This window comes from Alligator sinensis, unplaced genomic scaffold (assembly GCF_000455745.1).
Source record: "Alligator sinensis unplaced genomic scaffold, ASM45574v1 scaffold424_1, whole genome shotgun sequence".
Lineage (NCBI taxonomy): Eukaryota > Metazoa > Chordata > Crocodylia > Alligatoridae > Alligator > Alligator sinensis.
This window is the reverse complement of record NW_005842113.1, coordinates 692405-699263: the sequence shown is the minus strand read 5'-3', so window position 1 is coordinate 699263 and position 6859 is coordinate 692405. Positions and strand designations below refer to the sequence as shown.

The 6859-nt window shown below is 43.8% G+C and overlaps 1 protein-coding gene across 1 annotated transcript in view; it reads right to left on the bottom strand.

Moving 5' to 3' along the window:
• The window catches only part of DSCAM (DS cell adhesion molecule), a 758565-nt gene that overhangs the window by 270479 nt on the left and 481227 nt on the right, over positions 1–6859 (bottom strand).

The window sequence follows — 6859 nt, the reverse complement described above, 5'->3', positions numbered from 1 at the left end:
TCTTTCCCTTACCCTCAGTGGAGAATAAGAAAGCACCTACTAGGAAAAATAAAAGGGAAAATGAGGAAAAAGGAAAATTTAGCTCTGTACAAAATAGTGTAATGTTTTGGGGGTGCTCCATCCAGAAATGCTTCTTGGCTTAAATGAGATGCAAGGGTTTTTTTGGTGATACTACTAGACTATATATTACTGCACTCTCAGATGAAGTGTCTATTTAAAAGGAAGATTATGCGCTAGCTTCATTAGTGCTAATACAGGAAGGTTTCATTAAGTCTTCTTGTCTTAACAAGACCTTAACAAGGTCTCCTCTGCCCCTGGCAGATTACAATAAGGCAAGGCTGAAAGGGCCTCCATTATTGCCTTTCATTAGAAGAGTGGCGTCTCTAGTTCTTGGTCAAAATTTCATTGAATGTGTGTTAGTAGTGACCACTGAGGAAACTGACTGTAAGAACACATTCTCCACCTAACCTATTTAGCAATCTTCTCTGTGAACACTGGTCTCTTTCTGGCCACATTTCCCCACATGGCATCCACAGTGAAGCTCAGACCATCCTTGTGTTGTGTGACTGTAAAGTGTTCTCTGGTGGACTTCTCTGAAGCTGAAGCCCTGTGCCAAATATGCTTGCAGAGCTGCATGTAAACATGGTTTCTGACATCCTCTCTCTCTCAAGGTATAAAGGAAAGTGGTGAATTTCTCTCAGACCAGCCTAGATCCACTGACTGATGCAATCAACTTATTTGACCCCTTTAAGGTCCAAACGATCCCTGTCTAGACTAAGCTCACTTGGCTTTTATGCACTGAGCATGCAAGGACTGCAAATGTCCCTGGCTTTTGTCACAGCCTAGTCATTGTAAGTTTCCTTAGCCACGCAGTTTCTTCTAGACGTGCAGTCCAACACGGCCCCTGGAGCACTGGCCTTTTATTTGTCTGATCCTTACTGCAATATACTCTTTGCAAGAAGTTTTCTCATTGATTAAAGTATTTATTCCAAATTGGAAAAAATAAGCATATTAGACATCTACTAACATTACATCATTTGATGACGTGTGTTGCATATTGCATCAAAGTGTATTATTCAATTATTTGCCAAAATGAACCCTACATTACAAATGCTGCAAAGTCAAACAGTCAGAAATTAAGAGATGCAAAAAGGCTCATATAGACTCACACAGGCTACAGTATTTCACCCAGTAACTTAATCACTGAATTTATGCCTTTGTGTGGAAACATAGCATGTATTTTTGTATTTGTATGCTTCCCTTTCCAACCAAGACTCAGTGTGGATTACAATACAAGAAGAGAATAATTTACAAAACAGGAAATGATAAGAGAACAAAACAACTTACACAGGAACTAGAATATTAGCATAAACAAGAGACCCCCTAAACAGTATCTCAGCCTAGCCTTTGTTTGTTAAAGGATTGCCCAAAAAGGGAGGTGTCTCAGTGCTTTTGGAACAGGTCCAGTCTTGAGCTCTGGTGGACCACCAGAGGTAGTGAATTCCAGAGCTGAGGAGTGAGAACGATCTCCCATGTGTTTTCACCAACTGGACTCCATAGAGGAGTCATCAGGTGAAGGAAGTAAATTGTTCCACTGGGTAATTATCCTCACAGTTGCTTTAACTATAGCTTCCAACCTCAGTTGGTCTAACTATAGCTTCCAATCATTGTGTCTTATCATGCTTTGTACAGGAGTTGTAATTTTGTAAAGTTGTAAATTGTTTGAATTTACCCCCCAAATTGCATCTCACCACAGCTAAACTGGAAGATTTTCAGATTAACTAACATACTTGAGCTGAATCCCCAGATTTTAGTATGAGTTAGCTAGTGATAGGATGGCTTTAAAGAGGGACCACTGGCTCAATCCAAAAGGAGCATGGAGGGAAAGGCAAGAGTATGAGCCTTGCTTCAGAGTCATGATGAAGGATTTTTTCAGTTGATCCAGCTGTAAAAACATATCTGGCCATTTGTAAGTCAAAGATGGCATGCCGTGATTCTAGCCACATCATTGGCTTATGTAGGGGTGTGCAAAACGGGTTGTATTCAATTCGGATATGGCCCGAATAGGGGACAGTGATTCAATTTGCTGATTCAGATCACTGTCCTGATTCAATTCAACTGAATCTGAATCTGAAGATTCGATGCTGATTCAGAGAATCAGCAATTCAGCCATAGACACAGCTTTAAGTTTTTTTTCTACATACCTTGAGGTACCAGGAACAGCTTGTGAATGCTGCAATGGTGGGGTAGATGGAGCATCCCACAGGAGTGCAGGGGGGCCCCCGCATGCTTGGCAGCAAACCTGGAAGTAGACTGGACATACTTCCGGTCCACTTCTGGGTCCACTGCTGAGTGCACGGGAGGCACTCATCTCAGCATTCATGAGCTACCTGGTACCTTGAGGTATCTAGCTCACCCCCTGGTGGACTCAGAAGTGGACTGGAAGTGCTTCTGAGTCTGCTGCCAAGTGCACTGAGGAACATGCCCCTCCCTCCCTCCCCCTATGCTCCTGTGGGATGCTCTATCTGCCCCACCATCTCAGCGTTCACAAGCTACCTGGTACCTTGAGGCATGTAGAAAAAACATCTAAAGGTGTGTCTCTGTCCAAAACATGAAATCTTTCTGAATCTCTTGAATCAATTTGGAGGTTTCCAATTCGATTCAGAAAGATTAAAGGGTCTCCTGATTCAATTAGGCAATTCAGCCCTCCAATTGGGCTGAATCTCCACCAAATCAAATCAGTGACTGAAGCGTTGCACAGCCCTAATAAACAGATATGCTTTAATCACAGTAGCCCAACAGGTCACTATGCTTGAGTGGACTGTTGACCTTTTCATTGGCTATAGAATTTACTTCTGAGACTAGTTTGATGGTCAGAATGTCCTGTTACCATGGTTCTTGGACTATACACATGGAATTCATTTGCACTAGCTCTTCCATTATTATAAAGCTGGTTTTATATCACGTGTGTGTACGAGTGCATACATATATAGACAATATGCATGCATTACTGACTTTAGTGGGATAACTTAAGCTAAAGTTTTGTGTAATAAAATGCTTACAATGTTTAAAAATCATTTCCTCCATGATACAAAATATTTTAATAATTGCCTTCAAATAATAAAGAGGGGGAAAGGCCAAAGGAAATTCCAATACAAACCTCTGAATTATCATGGAGTTAAGAGTGTTGGAATTCCATGATGAACACAAGCAATATAAATATAGGAACTCCTAATATAAGATTCTTTTTTCAAATATTAAAAATAATTTCAAGTTGTGTGTGTGTGTATGTGCATGTATACACACACACACACACACACACACACACACATGTGACAATCCCAGTACAAGGGTGAAGGGGGAAAGGAGCCAAAAAGCGTCCTTGGCTAAACAAGGAAATCCAGGGGAGCCTAAAGGCAAGAAAGAAGGCATATAGGTGGTGAAGCAGGGGGAGGCTACCAAGGAGGAGTATACCTACTTGACCTGCACTTGCAGGGAGGCAGTTAGAAAGGCCAAACCAACTACAGAGCTGAGGCTGGCAACACAAATTAAAGACAACAAAAAGTATATTTTTAGGTATGTAGGTAGTAAAAGAAAGGCTCAGGGCAGCATAGGACCCCTACTGAACAAGAAGGAGCAATTAGTAACAGAGAGGTGGGGACAAGGCTGAGCTATTCAATGAGTTTTTTGCCTCAGTGTTCCTGAACAGGGCTCAAGATAAGTCTCCTAAGGGGTTTTTAGGTGGGCATCAAAGGGACACCAGCCTACCAACTGTCGAGACTGACTTGGTGCAGAGTCACTTGGATGGACTGGATGTGTTTAAGTCAGCAGGTGTGGATGAGCTTCATCCAAGAGTACTGAAGGAATCAGCTGGTGTCATGGCAGAACCGCTGGCATGGCTGTTTGAGCATTCATGGCACTTGGGTCAGGTCCTGGAGGATTGGAAAAGGGCTAATGTGGTCCCTATTTTCAAGAAGGGAAGGAAGGAGGATCCCAGTAATCATAGGCCAGTCAGTCTCTCCTCCATCCTTGGAAAGGTCTTTGAAAAAATTATGAAGGATCATAACTGTGGGAGTCCAGCGGGAAAAATTATGCAGCAGGGCAACCAGCATGGATATGTAGCAGGTAGATCATGCCTGACCAATCTGGTTTCATTTTATGATAGGGTCACAAAATGCTTAGACACAGGAGTAGAGGTGGATGTCATTTTCTTGGATTTTAGCAACTCCTTTGATACAGTATCTAATCCCATTCTCATAAGTAAATCAAGAGGCTGTGACATAGATGTTTACACAGTCCAGTGGGGGGCAATTGGCTTAGTGGTCGCACCCAGAGAGTGGTAGTAGATGGGTCAGTATTGACCTGGAAGGATGTGGGTAATGTGGTCCTACAGAGTTCAGTCCTTGGACCTGTACTCTTCAATATCTTCATCAGTGACTTGGATGTGGGTGTGACGTGTACTGTGTCCAAGTTTGTGGATGATACTAAATTGTGGGGTGAAGTGCACACTCCGGAAGGTAGGGAATGATTGCAGGCAGACATGGACAGCTTAGAAAAGTAGGCAGTACACAATAGGGTGCAGTACAACAAGGACAAGTGCAGAGTGCTGCACCTAGGGCACAAAATATCCAGCACATCTACTGGCTGGGAAGTGACCCTCTCAGCAGCACAGAAGCAGAAAGGGATCTCGGAGTCATAGTGAACTCCGAGATGACCACGAGTAGTCAGTGTGATAAAATAATCAGCAAAGCTGACTGCATTTTATCATGCATCAGCAGATGCATAACAAATATATCCAAGGAGATGATACTTTCTCTATGAGGCATTGGTCAGACCGCAGTTGGAGTACTGCGTCCAGTTTTGAGTGCCATACTTCAAGAACATACTTCAAGTAGATAGACTCAAGAGGGTCCAGAGGAGGGCCACTCATATGGTTAGGGGCTTACAGGACAAGCCCTATGAGGAGAGACTGAGGGACCTGGACCTCTTCAACCTCAAGAGAAGGCTGAGAGGTGATCTTGTGGCCACCTACAAGTTCATTAGGGAGACACAGCAAGGGATCGGAGATGCTCTGTTCATTAGGGTGCCCCTTGGGGTAACAAGGAACAATGGTCACAAACTGACAGAGCAGTTTGTGGCTAGTTTCAGGAAAAACTTCTTCATGGTAAGGGTGCCCAAAATTTGAAATTGGCTTCCAAGGGAGGTGGTGCTCTCCCCTACCTTGGGGATCTTTTAGAGAAGGCTGGATAGGCATCTGGCTGGGGTCATCTGACCCCAGAACTCTTTCCTGCCTAGGCAGGGGTTCGGACTCGATGATCTGTTGAGGTCCCTTCCAACCCTAGCATCTATGAATCTATATATTTATATACATATATATATATACTAGCAAATTGCCTGTCAAGAATGATGGGGAGGTCAGGAGGGGCCAGAGCCCCACATCCAGCCCCATGCCCCACCTCTCGCTGCTCCAGGTCCGGCCCCGCTCCACCCCCTCCACCATTCTAGGTTCGGCCCCACTCCAACCCCATCCCCTGCCACTCCAGGCCCAGCCCCACCCCACCCTCCTTCCCCACTGGTCTGGGTCCACCTGGCTCACATCTGCCTCCCTCCCTGCCTGCCCACTCCCTCCTCTTCCCTGCTGCTGTTCTGGGGGGCGTCAGGGCCAGGTGGCAGGGGGGCACCACCACTGTGATCCCACCCTTCAGCCTCAGGCAGGGAGGCATGGGGAAGCTCTGCTGTTCTGGCAGCCGGAGCATGTTTGTTGTTGCCACAAACTTCCCCGGCATCGGCTCAAACTTGAGCCCATGCAGCCCGGGCTGCACAGCCAATCACCACCTGCCCTCTCAGCAGCACATGCGTAGTTACCCAAAAGTGTTATAGGCAGGCAGACAGACAGACTAAGCCTTTTATTATATTAGATACATACACATACACATATCTGTGTGTGTGTGTTTGTGTGTGTATTTGTATAGCTAGATATCTAACATACACATACATAATTAAAAGATGCTGCCAAAAAGCTATTTCCTATAAACATAGTAGAAATAGACTAGAGGCAAGGTTGCCTGTTAATATAAAGATGATTTAAAAAAAAATATATATATATGTATAAACCCACATCAAAACAGTATTACAAATATTTGATTTGGACTTTTCATGAGCAATGGGCATGCCTCCAACAACTTCAGTCTAAGATCAACCAAAATTTATAAGCTAAGCTTGGGCTGTATTTACTTCTTTCTAAGATGTAAGGAAGTGCATTGGGTACCTGAAAGCTTATCACTTCTCCCAGCTATAAAGTTGTCCCAATAAAAAAATATTACCGCACAAATTTTAAGACTTATTGCCTGGATCTGCATGAGATGCTAACTGCGCATTAGTTGATACTACTGCGTAGTAGCGTTGTGTGGCCAAAAGCATGATGCGATACTACTGAGCAGTAGTATTAGGCTACTGTGCAGCAGCATTACAAAAAAAGACATTCATCGGCACTGCTGTGCAGTAACCTGGGTTACCATACAGTCATTTAGTACTTGTTTATGCAAGTACTAAATGACTGCACAGTAACAACTGCATAGTCAGCATCTCATGTAGATGCAGACAGTTTTAACCTGGGAAGACAGTCCAAAACAGAGAAGTTCCAAAGTAGAGAGGTATTTTATTTTATTTTGTTTCTGGATTCTATATGATTACCTGAATTAAGTTTTATAAACCCTATGTCCCTTCATTTTTCTCTCTCCTACCCACCTTGTCTTTTAGCAGTGCTTCCTCTTTTTTCCTCCCTTTTCCCTACCCTTTGCATTCTAATCACTGCGTCCTTTTTAGAAGCTCTGCTTCTTGAGGTCCCTTCATAGAATCT